Raw genomic sequence first — 19,790 nt, 5'->3', positions numbered from 1 at the left:
TTGCAAGATGAACACCTGTTGTGTTTGATTAAATCTTCCCAATGGTGAATAAAATGTAGCATCAGAAATTTTTTTAATGATGATTTGTTGAGGAATAGGTTTTGAAAGCTCAAACATATTATAATTTATGTTGATATATGTTGATTTTAAGGTAAGAATCATAATAGAAAGAATACTGAATATTAAACAGATTTGTACAATGCTTATGATGTGACAGACACTAAACACACACTATCATGTTTAATACAGCAATCCCATAATGTTTTAATATCACCAATATGCAAATGAAGAAAGCTGGCTAGCCTGGATTGCATATCTAGTAAATAGAAAACTACTACCTGGGCCCAACATTTTCAAGACATTCAGAAATAATCTAATTAATTCACAAGAAACCAATGGTAAAGTAAAAACATAATTAACTTAATCAATGTTAGTGGATAATATCATCTTCCAGGTTGCAGTATGCCTTTTCTCCCAGCCATGATGCCTTCTGACTTTTTATCTCTGTGACTGATATTGGAAAGAGACCAATATGAAGGATTAATTTGACTCACATCTTTAGTCTGTGCTCATGTGGCCTGTGTTTTTGAACCAGCACAAGGCCAAATACCATAGGAGCAATGTGGTAGAGAAAGTGGGTAGTGTAAAGTGGCTTACCTCTCTGAACGCTGGATTGAGGATCATAGGAGATTCATATCTCCACATACGAGATTCATATCGAGACCCTAACACACAGCAACACTTTCTGCCATTGTATTATTTGACAAGCTGTAGTCTCAGTAATCTAAAAAGAGAAGAGTGGATGGTACTGGAGGATAATCTATGCAGCTTATGTTAAAATCATAGCATTGCAAGTTACTACCCCCCCCCCCACACACATCCACACATGGCTCTGCTCAGTTCTGGTATTGGAGGCACCTACTTTGGCAGAGAATTATAAACAAATAGCCAAGCACTGCCTTTCTGATTTCTTATTTTGTGCTCCAGTGCAGCTCACTCAAGGTCATACACTTTCTGTAGCTTAGGCTATGCTAAAGTCATTATGTTTTACAAAGCTTAATATACTAATGAGTATGGCTTTTTTTAAAAAAAAAGCTGTGGATGATGATAAAAATCCATGGTTAAAAATATGTTTGAGAAACATAAATGTAAACAATGTTAAATTATTATTGAGACTATCAGATATGACCCCCAGCTGGTTTGGGTAGCACTGCAGGATGCTATGTTCTTCATGACCTTTGGCTATCTGTCTTCTTTTTCTGAAGTCATTGTTCTCCCATAGGATAAGGATTACACTTTTACTTAAATAACTTGCAGTTTAGAGATCAATCACTGAACCTATTTTCAAGTTTCTGCAAGACATCCCCCTGTCACCCCAACTACCATCTGCATTAATTTCCATCTCCTCTATCATGTATACTTACTAGAGGAATAAACTTTTAAGTCACCATTATTTTACTGAAACTGTGACAAATCATATTAGCATGTTACCCACCATGGCTGGTTCATGAAATGCTCAATGATAAGAAGAGTTGAGATTCTTTTTTGGACTTTTCTTCTGCAGTTGTGAAACTTGGAAGTGATGCAGCTGTCAGGTCAAAGACAAACTTCACCTGCACTGTTTCAGATCCATCATGCATGCAAAATGGAAAGATAAGATTACACCCAGTGAGGTGCTGAAACATGGGAAATGGAACCGACCCAAGGGCCATGTTAATTAAAGCAGAGCTCTGCCAAGCAGAGCTTATCAACTAAAAGGACCGTGGACTCCCCAACTGTGCACAGTTCAAGATCAAACCCAGCAAGCCCTTGCCTGTGGCTGACAGTCACTTGAAGGAACCATTTGAAGCACAACCTGAACTTTGTTGGCACCCATCCAAATGCCTACAGTGGACTTTGATCATATAATTCTAAGTGTCCTAAGATTTCAGACCAAACTGAGGCTCAACTACCTTCACTATGACAAAAGAGAGAGATTAGATGAAAGTCCAAACATTCAATCCCATACCAGCACTGTCTTGAGATATAGCCAATGCCTCTGAAACTTTCTTTGAGCCACAGATCAGAGAAGAAACACTAACATCTGTCTTCTATCGCTTCTAAGACATTACATCTTTTCACATTTCTCATGTGTTACTGAGCTCATGGTAAAATAGCTTTATGTGTCTAGTGCATTTATATTCTCTAGGCCATCTCTTAAGCTATGCCAGTCAGAGAATTTTAATGTAGAGTAAAACATAATGAAGATTTGGGCAGCCAACATGAAGATTTGTTTTTCTTTGGTGTGATGGAGCTCAAACCAAGTCCTATACTAGAAAGCTGTTCTCACCATCAGTTTGATGGTTTTGATGTTGTTATAACCTATTTCTTGTGTGCTGTGGCCTTGAGAGGTTCCATTCATAGTATCTGTGGGAGGGTGGAAGCCAAGTGTTGAGAGAAGAGAGGCTGATGTTTGTGGTTGTGCTGATAGAAACTGGTGGCCTGGAGAGCCATCTCATGTTGAGTGACACTCTGCACCTTAGCCTGGGCCAAATGTCTTAACCCATAGAGATCTGTGAAACCCATACGTCATGACCCTGGGAGTCTAGCAACACAGAGGTATTTGTGAGAAAAGAATTCCTTCCATGGAATCCTCTTTTTGGCATGTCTAATACTCACTGATTATGTAAGGTGCTAAATATCACCTGATGAGATCGTTGCTTCCTTTCATTGTTAACTACATTAGTACAGATGTGCTTTGACATACAATGAAGTTCTATCCCAATAAACATAGATAAATTGAATACTGCAAGTCAAAAAAATGGTTTTGGATGTAGCTCAGTGGTATAGCACTTGCCTAGGACAAATGAGACCTGAGTTCAATCTCTACTACTGTTTTTTAAAAAAAAATTCAAAAATGTATTAGTAGATTTAATCTGCCATAGGTGAGCCTAACCTATCATAACACATTCAGAACATATTAGCTCATATTTGAACAAAATAGCCTCATCAAATGTTGATTTTATAGAAACTATAATGCATTAAATACTAGACTGAAAGTGGAAAACAAGTAAGTATATTTTTACATCCTTATAAAGAAAAAAATTAAGTCAAATTACTTTATGATTGTGGTAGGTGAAAGAATAATAGATTAGAAAAACATAAAACCATAACTGTGCTGTCGCTAGTACCTTCCTCCATGAAGGTGGATTACAAAATGAAATGCTTTGGCAACTGAAGTTCATTCATGTTCATTCAACTGCACCAATGTGTCTCCTACAAAAACACCTTGTGAGGTCCTGTGCCCCCTGTGACATAAAGACTTTCTACATTTTACATCAGATCCCACATCAGAATGGTGCTTGACTGTGTAGGGAACATTTGACTACACACTTATGATGGCTGAATTCTCTTTCCTGTTGAATTACTGTACTGTTTCAATTCACTGAAATAGTCTTTGAAGCAGAAAAGAGCACAACCTAGTCTATGTAAGTCTTCCACTGGAATGGGGCATATGTTAAACAATAAGAAGCTGCCCTTCTTCTATGCTTTACTTTCTGCCCTGCCCCCTGCTTCCTGACTTCTTATTCTTTGTGCTTCAGCCCAATTGACCTCCTTAGTGCCCCTGGGGCACAGAAGTTGGGGCCTTTGCACTTGCTGCTTCCTGGGCCTGACTGTTTTTCTCAGCTGTGTGCATGCCTGGCCCTTCACTTCTAACTTTGTCCAAATGTCACTATCTTAGCAAGGCTTCCCCTGGCCACTGCACTGAAAATTCTCCCTACCTTAGTTACTTCTGTTTCTTTCCTTGTTTCTTGTTTCTCTTGTCTTTACTGCTCTATTCTAGATATATGCATGCTACGTATTTTATTTTTAGCTCATTTTAGTGATTATACCCATAACCAGAGTATGAAGACAGAAAATTTTGATTTGTTTTGCTCCCTATTGTATTAGTGTACAGCTGGAAGTGTTTAATGTGAATTTCTGTATTAAAGAAAAATGAATAAGTGAGTGAATGAATGAGAGAATTAAGGCCAGGATCTTTATGTCATTTATATCTAAATCAAACATAATTTCTCACAGCAAGAAGTGTATAGCCTCACGGAAAAAAAATCAGATATTAAGTTACCACAATAAAAATAGATCCATAAGAAATATCCAACTCCATGACCCTAGGAAAAGACAGTGAGAAGATCAGTGGTGCCCTGGAGCCAGGGGAGAGGAGGAATAAACAGATCACAGTGATTTTAAAGATGGCAGTGAAACAGCTCCGAATGATACTGTAACAGTAAATGTATGCTACTATAATGGTATATGTGGAAACCTATAGAATGCCAACATTGAGCATGAACTCTGACTAAAAATGATGTGACAATACTTGTCCATCAACTATAATCAATGTACCACTCTGGTGAGGGATGTTTGGAGTAAGAGAGGCTTAGGTATGTGAGCACAGAAGGAAGCCTCTACTATCACCACTCCATTTTGGTGTGAAATTAAAAATGGTTGACAAAATAGAATAAAAATAAATGCTTAATTTGTTAGGAAATTCCAAGTGTCTTCAAGATAACTAATTTGAACATGAAAGGAGCAGCAAGTACACTATGACGCAAAATGCTTCCCGCAGGCGTCTGTGAGGGTCAGCCACTGTGAGACAACCCTTGGTCCCTGGCAAAGGTGATTTGTAAACCAAGTCCTGAGCTTTGTGTGAAGAACAACCAAGGAAAGAGAGAAGTTGGGCCTAAAAGAAAGGAGAAGAACCTAGAAGAGGGGACCAGGTCTTGAAGTTTGGGCAGCAATCTTTGGAAACTGAGCCTCCAGGGGCTATATTTTTAAGCAAATGGTATGATCACAGCCGGATTTGAACAAATAATAACAGGAAGCACACGCAGAGTATGAATGAGCAATCATTTGGGATCCTTAGAATTCTGGGAGCACACTGAGCCTGTCCTGGCCTGGGCATCTTCCCCCACATATCTGCCTTACTGGCTGCTTGCTATCCCTGTAAGTATTTTCCATCCTGACAATGCTACTCACCCTTCACAAAGACAGCTGCCTCCTCCAGAAAGTCATTTTGCAGTTCTTTCCGTCCTTGGAGTGTCTTCTTTCCTTTGATCTCCTGAAGTCCGAAAGTACACAGCACACGCCTCAGTTCTTGATGGTCCACCTTTCTGAATACCTTACTACCCCAACCAGAACATCTTCTCCTCGCTAACAAGAACAGCACACCCAGCCCACCTAGAAATGGGATGAGAACACACAACCTTCTCTTCACAGTGCCAATTAATTTAGGTCCAAATCACTAAACTGACCCTGGAGCCCTGCGCTGTCAGAAGGACTCTCTAGAGACTCAAACTTTATGAGTGAGAACACCTAGGATTATGGGGGGCTGTGGGGAAAGCCAGGGAAAGAACTGAAATTTATTATCTGGCCGTAATTTAATCAAATGACCCCCTATGGTCTCTCTCCGTTCTAAAATAAATCAGACAGCCTTCTAAGATGATTGGACATTTTTTACAACAACAAAAATAATAAATAAAAGAAACAAAAATAGACTACATTTCAAATCTTCTCCTAACTTAGGCAATTGCCATACTTGTAGGCGCATGCGTGCATGTGCACTTTCTCTCTCTCTCTCTCTCTCTCTCTCTCTCTCTCTCTCTCTCTCTCTCTCTCTCTCTCTCTCTCTCTCTCTCCTCTTTGTCTCTCCTTTCTCTCCTCTCTCTCTCTTTCTCTATCCATTAGCACCTACTTAGAAAAAAAACCTTAAGTGAAATTTGACCAACTCAATAGTAGACGAAAATCTCATTGAAGGTCAGTACTGATTCAGAAAAATGGAACGAAAGATGTTGAGAACAGCTGTATTTCTAGATGCAAGCTGATTCCTGCCTCCCCCCTTTTTCCTTCTATTGCAAATATAAACAGATTCATGAATAGTCACTTGTTTTATAAATTGTCCTAGTGTCTTTTCATTGGCTAACAAGAAACACTCAGTGGATTTAAATAAAATAGTGAGCTCTAGTCTGCAGTTTCAAGCTGTCTATCATAACAAACTCTCTTGTAAGTGAAAACGTGATGTTTTCTTTGTTGAGAGAGATGGCAATAAATGGGTTTCACGCTGCCAGTCCAGATCAAGAGGCTTACTGGCAATGACGGTGTACATGTGCATAAACGTTATAGTGGGTCTCTTCCACCTAGATCGTGCGGCAATTACCCCTAGTTTACTTTGTGCATGGGTCAGTGCAACAGGGTCACCAGTCACATAGTTTCTCTTACAGGGGTGTCAGCACTTCTTTTTGAACTTGGCTATAAAAACCAATTACGGGATGGATCTTGGCATATAAAACTCACTTCCCAGAAGAATTAAAAAAATACAAATGGGGGTTGAAAACTCTACACTCTGCCATTTGTACATTCTCCACAGGTTCCAAAATGAATTAGCAAATCTTTTCCCCTTATCTTATGGAAATTAAGTACTTCTGGGCCTTTGGGTCCGTTTTTAACCGGACTTGGCTGGTAAAGGTTATCACTTGGAGTGAAAAGAATTAAATTCTTCTGAGGTATAAGAAAATATTTTCCTTCAGGTGAATGCAGGGGAAGGAAGGCTGGCTCACACCAATCTCAAGTTTGAGTTCATGGCTGTTTTATGAGAACAAACAAGATGTAGTCCTGTGCCTGTGCTTTCAGTAGCCCCTTCTTTTCCTTGACCAACTTTAGGCCTACAGCTCCAGGAAATGAACAACTTGTGAGTTCAAAGACTCAGTCTTGTTTACCCTTTGCAACTGCTGGGTCAGATAGCTACTGACCACAAGCCATGTTCCAGATAACATTATACCACTTGCTACCAACATCAATACTTCAAAGAGCCATTAATTATTGCCTTCATTTTACAAATGAGGAAAGCAACACTCAAACTAGATAAGTAATTTGATAGAGGTCAAAAAGTGGGGCTGAAACCCAACTCAGACCCAAAGGCAAAGGTTAGATCTCTCTGTTAGTCATAACAGAGGAAGGACCAATTAATAAAAGGCAAAATTATTCACAGTCAACTATATATTTCAGAAGGCTTGACTTTGCAAGTGTTTTTTTATGGCAATTGCTGGAGCTTTGCAGTGCTGGACCTAAGTACAACATTGACACAGGCATGTCCAGTTTTGTCCGCATTGTCTTTATCAATTTCCCTGGTCATCTTCAGTTATTCAGTCAATTGATTAGAAAGGCTACTAAGTAGGAGGAGCTCAAAGCTAAAAGCTGTGTTGCTTTTCAAAGACAAATTTCATAAAGGAGCTAGACTGAGCTAGCTTAAGCTCGACTGGTTACTCTTAAATGATAACTTATATTATAAGTTGAACCTGTCCTTAGACAGCTACTGATTATTCAAGTTTGGTTTGGATCAGATATCCCTGGAAATTTTGTAGTAAAAATCCAATTCACCAGGTTTCTAATGTATTTTTAAAAGTCACATTTTCTTCTCATGGTTAATCATTTTAATTGAAAGAGAAAGGAAGAAAAAAACCTTCACGCAACACAAAATCTTGTACCATCTTTCATCTTTTTGTGTGTGTGTGTGTTGTGCTTGTTTCTTATCATCAGCCAAACAGGAAAAGAGTGAGTCATTTTCTGAATCTGTCATGCAGTCTGCAATATTGATGATATAATATCAATCAGAATGATATGTTACTGTTATCATTAGGTGAATATTATTTTCTAAACTTTAAAAGTCTAAATCCACATTTATGCCAAATACTTAGGACATATTTGTCATAATTGTTCTTGTCCCTTGGGTCAGCAATACAGTTTATAATCATCATAAAATTTCATTCTTAATTCCTTTGCATTTATCAGAAGGAAAATATGGATGGTTATTACCCAATTAAAATACTCCTGATGCTTTTAAGGTAAATGGTATGGGGTTTCGGAGTTTCACTGAAGACAATTAAAAAGCAAGGAGCAGCTGGGTGACTTCAAAGTGGCTTTAAGTGCTCCAAGTCTGGAGCTTTTCAGCTGTTCAGTGGTGCCCTGTTCCTACCTGTCTTGTTCTCCTATCATCTGAAAGTTAATTAAGAAATAATCAGAACATTTTTCCTTGAAGCATGAGGAAGCAAGGAAGTAACTGTGTTTAAAAAGTGCTGCTCATCACCTTTACAATAAACATTAAAAAATTGAAAATTGAGGGAGCAGGTGACTAAAGGAAGGGTTTTCATTTGGCAACCGAAGACTCCATTGTAATGTTTACACTTGGCTTGCAGTTGCTCCCCTTCTCAAGCCTGAGACCAAAGCAAAAATCTGGAGTCTGCTGGATATTGTATTATTCGCCTAAAGTGACACATAAGGAGTGACGTTGCAATGGATGCTTTAGGAAGGTGTTTCCTGGAGGGGTTTCCTCCAAGTAGTTCACATGCACTGGGTGCCAATAGCTCCAGGAGGGTAGATTCTGTTACCAAGGTTACAATTTCTTCCAGAGAAATTAAATGGGTCAAAGTGATTAATATCTATAAAAAGGAAATGCATCAGCATCAATATTGTATTCTAATGCGTTATGAAAGGATCACAACAAGAATATAGGCCCTTACACCTTTTGGGGGCACATTCAATTTCTATCTAGTTACTACTTAATTTGTTTCTGACCTGACCCAGGTTGATAACTAGTTTTGTCTGTTTATATTCACTTATCCAAATATCTCCCCCAACCACACTTTTGGGAAACAAACCCACAGTTTTGAGCATGTTAGGCAAGCACTTTACCTCTGAGCTCACATTCTAAGCCAATAATAATAATAATAATAATAATTACTATCATTATTATTTCATATAGACTTGCATCCAATTCTTTGAAAATAGAGCTCCTAATGTCTAAAAATGTCTAAGTATTTACTTAATAATTGGACAATATTAACTTTACAATGCAAAGATGCCTTGCTTATTCTCTGAAAGAAGACAACTTGAGGCTTTGCAGTGAGAACACAAAGTTTAGTTAGTGGATGCAGTAAAGGTAGTTACTTAGATATTGCAAACAGCTTACATTTGTGGGCCACAAGTACTGGGACTTTGACTCAGGACTTTGTTCTCCTCATTGGTTCTTTCACCCAAGGCTGATGCTCTTCAATTTGAGCCACAGCTTTCAGCTTTTTGGTGGTTAACTGAAGATAAGAGTCTCATGAATTTTCTTGCCTGATAGGACTTTAACTATCATCCTTAGATTTCAGCCACCTGAATAGCCAGGAATATAGGTACAAGCCTTCAGGGTCTGGCTTGTTGTACTATAGTTTATACAGAGTTTTCTTTTGTATAAATAAAGAAGTCAATAAATAAGCAAACACACCAATTCAAAATTGTTTCCTAACACAGTGTGTGAGAGTAATATTCTTTAAAGTAGACAAATTTTCACCAGAAACAGCTGATGATATCTGTAGCATAAAAGAGAACGAAGTGCTTATGTATGTTAAAAGACATGAGTTGGCTTATGAAAGGCTTTCGTCCACTATGGCACATTTGGCACTAGTTACTGTGTGTTGCTCTGGCATGCTTTCTAATGCTTGAGCACTAGTTACTCTGGTTCTGGAAAGCTTACCTCATTATGAAAGCTTACCTCTTTATGGCTTTATCCAGGTAAGTGAATAGCTCCAGGCTCTTCTTCTGGGCTCTTTGACCTAGAGGAATGAAGGCTGAAACAGGATCCACAGGCACTAACTTGCCAAGGGGACTCTTACCTACAGCTGCAGGTAACCCTGCAGTCAGCAAAGCTGGGAACTTGAGCCAGGGACCACGGAGTCCCTAGGAACCTCAACTTTTAAGGAGGTTAGCCAAACAGGTGACAAATGGCTGTACTTCAAAGACAGGAAATCCCTTCAAACATTAAATTGGGAGGACAACTTCAGGAAAACTGGGAGTCAGTGATTCAACGCTGTTTGTTCCAGTTTAATGAAGCATGTTTGGTGGATATTAACCAACCCTGACAAGTAGGTGACAGCCTTTGCCAGCGGAAACCCACGTTTTTTAAGATATGTGTACATACACACACACACACACACACACACACACACACACACACACACACACATATTTAAAGTTACTTGAGTTCACAGCAGCTTGAAATTACTGGGTAAAGACTTTTTTTCTTTGGATCAGTGTTTACTCTTTTTAAAAATCCAGTCTGGTTTAAAAATTACATTTTTTCAGAATGCATATGAAAATGTTCAAAAGTTTCTGGGCATCAAAACTAAGGAAAGGTATTCAGCTATAGTACAGTATTACCAAAGGAGCAGATGGATTGCTTAAGGTCTGAAAGATAGCCTGGAAGCCCCCAACTATCGAGGCTTGAGCTTCCCAAGTCATTTTTCCTAGCTAACAATGGAAAGTCTGATGGATCTTATGTCATCTCCCTAAAGTTCTTAGGGCTGTGGTTGTAACAATTTGAAGGATATGTCAATTAAATTCCCATCTAATTCACTCAGAATAAAGAAAAGACTGGGAGGAGATGGTAAAGGCAGGAGAGAAATGACATGTGCAGTTTTCAGATTTCAGGGCCTCTGTTAACCCAGTACTTGTAAGAATTATCGGACAAATGTATAAGCAGAAAGGAAATGGATGATGGAATAGCAATCCCACCTCAGAAGAGGAAGGATAACAGGGTGTCCTTCTGGATTTTCAAAACAGTGAAAAATCTTAAAAAGGTGAAGATTGGAAAATTCCTGGGTAACAGAAAGGCTTAACCTACATTCCGTACTTTTATCAAATTGAGCCTCTCTGGGCAAGGTCAAAGTGAGCTCTGTTTCCCCGCTTACAAAGCAAGGCAACTTATTTTGGATGTGTAACTATAAACTGTTTGCAAGTTTCCTCAGGCAGGCACTTGGAATGAATTATGAATGGAATTAGCTACCTTGACTTGGAATTTCCTCACTTTTACTGGTCTTTAGACAAGAATTGTGTATTATTCATATGTAATCAATAGGACTAAGAAATGAAATGGTCCTTGCCATAAAACATTGTTTTAGAATGATTTTGCAGTTAAGGAAACTTAAATAGGAACTTCCAAAGTGGAGAAGGTAGTTTTTACTTTCTGGTTTAGAACTGATGTGGAAAAATGATGAGTTGGACACAAGATTGCTGTCAGAAACTAAAGTTTATAATTTAAAATATGATGTTAAATGTGTGCTTGCTTTTACAAAGCCAATCTGCTTCTCATATTCCTAGCCTTAGTGTCCATAAAAATAAATAAATTAGTATTTTGTACTAAATTTTGAAGTTGTAGGTAGAATAATTTAGGTGTTCATAAATATAGAACATGGAGAAACCCTTCCAGAGTGCAAAATTATCTTCAAAATTATCATCCAAAAATGACTTTAAGCTGGCTTGAAGTCAGCTATTAGCTATTTTATAATTTAATAAATATTCTTCCATATTAACTTGCACTGCTTTAAAATTTCCTTACATATTATCATGTCTAAACTAGTTTAAAAAGCAATTTGTGTAAGACCAGGATCAATGCCAAATGCAAAAGACAGAAATAGAGTTGAACTGTTTTTTACTTACTCCATTTTATTCCACGTATATATAAAAAAGGACTGATATAAAATACTTAGCATTTTTCTGTGCAGAAAGTAAAATCAACCAGAATCCCATCATCTTCTATCATATAGCTGATATAACTATTTGGAATAGTTTAAAAAGAGGTACTAATTAAGCTATATAATTTTCAGTTGAAAACACAGACAAAATAATTCTTTTTAAAATATATTACTTATGCATTTAATGATCACAGATTTCAGTAGTGAAATGTGTTTACAAACTCCTTTCAAGTCTCTTAAATATAAGACATCAAGAAAATCCTTGTATTTTCCTCATAATGTGTTAAAAAGTATCTGTGATAGCTGATGAACTTTTTATGCCTGATTATAGCATTTTGTGAGAGAAAACAGTTTGATTTTTTTTTAAGTTTTGGAAGGAGGAGGATTGGTGTAGAACTATTATTATACATGTTCTTATGACCATGTAAACTATAATACATTTCCAAGTTCCTTGACAAATAGTTTACTCTCATATATGTGACTACATTTACAAATATGAAAATCCTCATCTTATTAAACTCTTTGAATGGGGTTGAGTTAATCTTATTTAAAATTTTGAAATGACTGTTTACAGTAATTATATAGAGCTGGTGAGGTGAGCTAAAAATATAGTAGTTGTGATAGTTAATATTAATAAAATGCTTTTTCAGAGGATGGATGAATTTCAATCTGAACATAAAATAATCCAAGAATAAACTTTCCCTTGACCTTTGTAAATGAAGGAAAGTAAGTTTATAATATAGTTCTTAATGCAAAACTTTTAGTTGGAATTATTGAGAAAATCCTAGATGATAAAAAAAATATTTCTGTAAGCCCATAAACACCCTTGACCTACATTTTCAAAGGCAACATTGAGTTACCACGTTTACCATTGCCGTCTTTAGGGAGTGATTCAAAGGCAAGTGCAAGGATTGACTACTCAGAGCAGGCACATGGAGTCAAAATGGAATTTTGTTATATATATATATATATGTATATATATATCCCTTTTCCTTCTGTTTCTATTAGCTTTCAAAGTCTTTGGTAGCAAATGTCAAGCCACATTGAAGTGGACTTGTTAGCCTGTTTTGTTGCTGTTGTTAACTCTGCTGTTCCTGCCCATTTCAAATCCAAATGCATTCATTGCTTTGCAAATAACAGGAAACATTGTTATTTTAAAAATGGTTAAGCACCTTGACATATAGCATAACCCAAAACCATACAGCATGGAGATGTAATTCCCGCCCTAAGTTTCCTTTGTTTCAGGCTGAAGGTATTAAGTGAACGTGGCTTATCAAGTCAAGTTTGGAGGCTCCATTTGCCCTTGAACATTAACCTTGCTACCTTGAAATTAAATGCCCTGTCATGGGGGAAAATAAAGATGTCTTCACATTAGTAGCCAATGCAACTTTCTTTGGAAACTATAAATGGTGGATGGTGATTTTATCTTACTTCTAGCCTTTAGTAAACTGACTGGAACTATTTACTTTCTGGCAAAGAAAGAAAGAAAGAAGGAAAGAGAAAGAAAGAAAGAAAGAAAGAAAGAAAGAAAGAAAGAAAGAAAGAAAGAAAGAAAGAAAGAAAGAAAGAAAAGAAAAGAAAAGAAAAGAAAGGAAAGGAGAAAAGAAAAGAAAAGAAATTCTTAAATGCCGTTCAAACCCTTGGACATCCCTAAGGAAAACGGGTGCCATGAAACACGTCACTGCCCATGTATTTCCCATCTCACTGACTTCCAGTTAACACACCGCCACCAACTCTTCAGAGGCAGCGTAGGCAAAGCAAGACGCGGCGCGGTGCCTCTGCCTTAAATTAAACGAACCGAAGCCCACCGCCGTCTCCTCCACCGGGCACCCTAGCCGGCACCCCCCCCCCCCCCGCAAGAATCCTCCGCAGACTTGTACAAACCTGAGTGGGGCTCTCGTGGGGGAGGGGAGGCAGGCTCGGTGGGAGCTGCCCGGGTCCCGCGCAGCCGGGCGGTCTGCAGAGGTGCAGGCAGCGCATCCGGGCCTTTTCCTGCCGGCTCCGGGTCCGGCGCGGAGAGGTCGGCGGACTGCCTTCCCAGGCGGAGGCTCCACCGCGGGATCCCAGGGACACTCCCCAAGCCGAGCGCCGCGCCGGGCCTGGGCGGCGGCCGAGCGGAGCGTCCCGGAGCGGTGGCGGGCGGTCTCCCTGCCGTCTGAGCCCTTCAGGCAGCGGCTCAGAGCCAGACCCTCGGGTTCGGGGGCCAGGCCGGCAGCTCAGGATGGCAGCGTCCCCCCTCCCCCGAGTATCGAGGGACACCCCGCGCTCCGGAGCGGGGGGGCTGGGCAAGGGAGAACTCGCTCTGGACGCGCGGCGTCCGGTGCGGGAATGCACTTGACCCGCCACCGCGCCGGCCACCCGCCGCCAGGGGAGCGCACCGGCGCCTCGCTCGGGGCGCATCTGGGTGGAGTGGCTGGTCCCGGGGCACTGGCCCAGGACAGGGCGGCGGTGGGGGGGGATCCACCCTGGCCCCCCGAGGTTTAGCTAGGGCCAAGGACAGCGCGTCGGGTCCGGGCTGCCGTGAGAACGCGGGATGGAGGGCTGCCTGCGGCGAGGCGCGACTTACACTTCATTTTCTTCTGATTTGGAGAAAATGTCACCGAGGGGGGTGGGGAGTCCTCTCACTGTAAATACGATTTGGAAGGGGGGCGAGGCGCGGGGAGCGAGCACGGCGCGCGCCCGGAGCGGCGTGGGCGCCCGGGCCGGGGATTCTCGGTCTCGCAGCGCGCCCTAGTGGACGCCGCGCCCCTCGCCGCCGCCTCCAGGGCGCACGCTGGCCGCGCCGCCCGCGCCGCTCAGGACGCCAGCCCTGGGTTATTTCTCCCCAAGTACTCACCGCGAGACACTCCGGTCACCCCGAGCCCCAGCCGGTAATCAGCACGTTTCTTCACATTTAGGACCGGCAGGGCTGGGGCGGGGGGCGCGGGTTGGGGCATCCGAATTAAACCCCCGTGACCCTGATTGGGTTACAGTGTCATTTTCCCTGGATCCTCTTTTAAATCCACTCCACACTGCTTCTCTGTCTATTACATGCTAATTTAATTTTACTGTGGACGATATTTTCAGCATTTGCTGAGGACAGTAAATTTTGTAGTTTATGTTATTTCACTTTTTATGACTTTTTAACACTTAATAAAATTTTATTAGAGCACTTTTGTGTTTACAAGGCCACAAAACTCTTGGCAGGTTGTCAGAAGTCCTTTTTATTATGATCCTACTGATATACTGCGAGTAATGAAATAATCATGTCCAGAAATGTATCAAAGGCCAGAGGGATTATCCCACTTAATAGCTCCACAGATGCGCCCAGAAGAATGCGGCCCCGCGGCAGGACGGGCCGCGGGGCCGCGGGAGGACCGGCCTGCTCCTTTCTTAACCATTTCAGTTGATTTCCTAAAAGGCTACTTTCAGGGTCACGTGACTTTCCGCGGTCTCCAAAAAAAAAAAAATCCACAGAATGTATTCTATTGCAAAATGTGCTTTTCTTTTTTATTCTCCTTGTGTGGGCATTTAAAGACTGTGCTAGTGGCAGTGGGGCTGGCTCAGCATATCCGTGTCAGTCACTTTGCTCTTATTTCCAAGTGTACTTTTGTGCCATTTAAGCAGCCGGTGGTGACATGGGTGTGGAGCAGAGCGGCTGCTCCAGCCCCTGCGGAAGGCCTCGGGAGGGACCCCCCAGGGCACAAAGGTATTTGAAGGTTCTTCCAGTCTACTCATCTATACTTTCGTTGCTGTTACTTTTTGGTTTTATTTTGTTTCACAAACTAGGGGAGCTATAACTTGGAGACTATTGCTTTCTGCCACCATATGCTGCTTTTACTGTCTTCTTGTTTAAAAGATTTTTTTAAAAAATTTCCTGTTATACTTGGGATGAGGAGTAAAACATTACAGCTTTTATTTCTTTTTTTTTTGTAAAGAAGTTTCCTTTCCTTTTTTAAGAAAAAATATACCATCACTTAACACAGAGGTTTGTTACGTTCATTCTGGGAGCAAAAGAAGGGCATTGTACATGCTGAACCTTAAAGCAAGGTGGGTGGCTTTGTTTTATAATTAAATTTTTCATCTTTTAGCTTCATATTTCTTTCTGTTATTTCCTAAATAGTATGCCAAAGTGATTTTCAAAAAGGCATGAGAAATGGACTCACAGAGTAATTTTCAAATGGCTATTGCCACATCGGCAACACGTGTTTGCCGAAACTTTAAGCTTTAAAAGACTTTGGCAATGTTTTTCACAAGTGTGTGTGTGTGTGTGTGTGTGTGTGTGTGTGTGTGTGTGTGTGTGTGATATGTTCCAGCTTCTTGAGTTTTGATTTTGTAATCTGTCATTGTTTAACACAACCGCTGGGAAGCGCATGCCTCTCCCTGGCCTGCCTATATCACACACATGTGTGCAGCTTTCTTGCTTGCATGCATCAGAGATTCTCAGGGGAGCTCTTTGACTTTAACTTCAAGACAGCAGCATTTTATTTCTCTCTTTCTTTTCAATGTCATTTGCTGTCTAACTATGAACAAAACATAGCACCTGGTCTCATCTAGTGTTCTGTTACGTGCCTATACTGATCTAAGTTTTGAAAAGAACATAAACAAGCCTAACACCCATCCTTGTGTGTGTGTGGGGGGGTGTACTGGAACTATTTTGGCAGCCATTTTCCCTCTTTTTATCATGCTTTACATGTGTAAATACAGGGCAGTTTTTCCTTTTCTCAAATGATTTCTCTAGCTGTTGAACAACTAGGAAGGAAAGGACACTGGGCTCTAAGTAAACACTCTTCTTCCATTCCTGCAGTTATTGATGGCTGTCTTCTTTGCTGTTTATTGCAGCAGGCTGAGCAAAGGGTTACAGTTATAGCTATCCAAATTTCACAGTATTTTAAATAAGATAATTTATACCCGGGGCAGGATTACGAGGTGCATATTAATTATATTGTTGTAAAGTGACAGTTTAATTTTACAAGTAACTTGTGTCTAGGATGATTTAAATAAAACTTTGAAAGCTGCAAGAGTTACCAAGCTAAAAATGTTTAATTAGATAATGAAGTGAAGCTGCGCTGTGATTTTGCATGCATCGAATTTGTAAGTTTTATTCAAAAGAGAGAGATTCGCTTATTTAAGTAAGATAACTGATGACACAGCATGGTCTGTGACTATAGAGCTAATTAATGTCCACAGAGATACTCCTGTCCCTTTTGAAGCCGTCAGTACAGAAAGGAAAGGAATGAGGTCTCCTCCTATTACACAGGGAATCCATTTCAAACTGAAGAGTCAGGAAGTAAAGGCCTAACACTAGGCCTCATAGATGACCACATGTGAGAGAGCAGCCGGCCTCAGGTTATCAGTGTCTATCATAGAATAATTTGACTCAGTTCTCATTTCTTAGGGAACTTGAACCTCTGCCCAGTTTATTCAGATAAGAGTTCATTTCTAAGGAATACTTCAAGTAGACCTTCCATCCTTCTGAAAATAACCCTGAAGCACTGTCTGCCTCCCATCACCTGACAAAGGCCCTAGGCACAAAGCCAATTAGTAGACACTGAGTGAATGAATATCAAGTCAATGCCCTACCACTGGCTGCCTGGTGGGATCCTGCTGTGGGCCCGAAGCAGTGACTAAGGTGTTGTCAGCGTCCTTGGATTTGGATTTGACTCTCCTGAGGGTGGCCACCACCCCAAAGGGGTGTGTCCCACTGCTCTTCTACTTTGTCTGTGGGTTTCTTTGTGGTCTTCTTAATTACCAATTGGGTTGTAAGTTATTGTTGTTGTTATATAGCTGTACAAAGAGATTACAGTTCCCCAAAGTCAGGTTATAAGGAAATGCTTCTTGATCAATACCATCCCTTCCATCATTCTCTTCCATTCTCTCTCTCTCTCTTTTTTGCCAGTTATAGGGCTTAAACTCAGGGCCTGAGCACTGTCCTTGGGCTTTTTCATGGCTAGAGCTCTACCCCTTGAGACACAGCACCACTTCCAACCTTTTCTATGTATGTGGTACCAAGGGATTGAACCCAAGTCTTCTTGCATGCTAGGCAAGCACCCTACCACTAGGCCAAACTTTCAGCCCCCATTCTCTCTCATTTTCCCCCTTTCATTTCTATCCTCAAATTCAAAGAGTCTAAAATTTTTTGAGCCTCTAAACCATTGTGTACAATGCTCTGTGCATAACAGCTGCTTTAAATAAACCAATACATTACACATATCATGACACTCTATTATAATTGATTGTTAAAGACTCAGTAATATTGAGTTCCATGCTAAATTCTTCATATCCAACTATACAGGCATTTTTCTCACTACCTGTGCTACAGGTAAGAATTATGAGGCTCGGCAAAGTTGAGAGTGACTTCCCCAAACTCACACAGCTAGTAAAAAGATGTGGGCATTTAGCTAATGTCTATGGGAAAAGCTATGCAGTTGGCACTACTATTTCCTTTGTATGTTTAGCTTTCTAGAGCTTCTAACCTAGTCAGCCATGTATAATTATTGTGTAAATTGGGAGGAAAACAGATATGATTGGGTCCTCAGATTGTTAGGTGTGAATCATCATGAAACTTGAACAGACTGCAATGTCTTGCCTGATCTCAGTTCATTCCACTACAACAAGGTGATATTCAGAAGGGGTGCAAGAAGTCAGAGGTACTTTTGCCTCCCTTTGAAAAAATATGGTTATGCTGAATTTACTTCAACTAATTTCAAAACCTCTAGGGAACAGACTTACATGGCAATTAAAGACTCAGAAATCATGACTCTGCCAAATGAGTGCCAGAACCATTATTAATTTCAACTCAAAGTTCTTGAGAAACTTTAAAAATAATCATTCTGCCAAGGCACTTGATGATGTTCTGACCATTTTGGGAAAGGAAGAATGCCTCAGAGAGCCAGAGGATCTGTTGTACACAGAGGGTTATTTAGTGAGTAAGCAAGGAGCCATTACAGGTCTGCTTTGCTCGAATCACACCAGGAATTCTACACCTTGAATTCTCAAGAAGAAAACTGAGAAGCCCAGGAGTTGAATCCATCTCAAGAAAAAGTTCATAAATGGGGGAGAAAAAGTTCATGAATGAGAAAGATGAAAGCCAAGACAATAACAGCTATCTGGTAAATTCAAGACTCTTCCTGAGGTAGGATAAGACACCAGCCATCACCAAAACAAGTAGAATTAATCTTTGTTTTGTGACTGCTAGAAAGAAGGGAGGAAATGAAAGCTATTTCCAAAAGAACTCGATCAGCTTCACAGTGCCCAGGCTCACTGCACAAATCAAAAGTAGCATTTTCTAAGCCAGGAATCCACAAGTAGCACCAGGCTTTGGTGGCCTTGGCCTTGCTGGGAAAGCCAGGTTTGCCACTTATCCACATGTATGACTTTGGATACTTAATTCAGTTCAACCCTCCTGTTCTATCTCAAATTCTATCTCTTTTTTGTCTTCAAAGGTATTAATTGAATTAATATTTTTGTGGGGGTGTCATGAGGCTCTACCACCCTGCCCTTTGAGCCACAGCCCCACTTCCCCTTTTTTCCATATATTTTTATTATAATTACATTATATTCACCAGATAGAAGGTGCACTAATTCACAAACATTGATACCCTTTCTGATGTCTTGATCCCCATTTTTTTGAGTGAGAAAAGCAATCAGATTTTAAACTCACATTTTAAGGCTTTGGGAATTAAAGATGTATTTGGAGTTAGTTGTGAGCTCATTGGTATAAGGGCTGAACATTTTTAACAATAATGAACATTTTGTTATCTTGATGAATAATTGCTTTTAAAAATAAAGGGAACTACAACACACAAACCTTCAGCCTAATTTTAATTATGTTCTAAAATCTAAATTCCAGCGATTGTAGAGATTCCCTTCTTGAATACTTGTTTGTTAAATACGTCATATGAAATATGATGTAAAAAATCATTGTTAATAACTTCTTTAATAGAAAAAGAAGGGAAAACTAGAAATGTAGCAGTAACTGTTAAATTCAGTCCCATCAAAATAAAATGGTAGGGCTACAAACATTAAACTTGAGGTTAGAAATCTCTGGAAAGAAAAGAGTGAAAAGATGTTCTCTCTATATTGCTACAGATGTGATTTTTAAGCCATCAAAAACTTTTAAAGATCCTTAGCATTTTCTTCAAATTTGACTTGCCTTTCATTCTGCATTTGTGAATTTGCCAGATTAAGGTTTATTGCCAGAACAGGTTTTGAATGATAGTGCCTATCTTTGAAAAAGGCCTGAGTACTTTTTGATTATTTGATGGA

This window comes from Megascapheus bottae, chromosome 12, assembly GCF_031878675.1.
Source record: "Megascapheus bottae isolate mThoBot1 chromosome 12, mThoBot2.hap1, whole genome shotgun sequence".
Classification (NCBI taxonomy): Eukaryota; Metazoa; Chordata; class Mammalia; order Rodentia; family Geomyidae; genus Megascapheus; species Megascapheus bottae.
Note: the sequence above shows the minus strand (reverse complement) of the source record.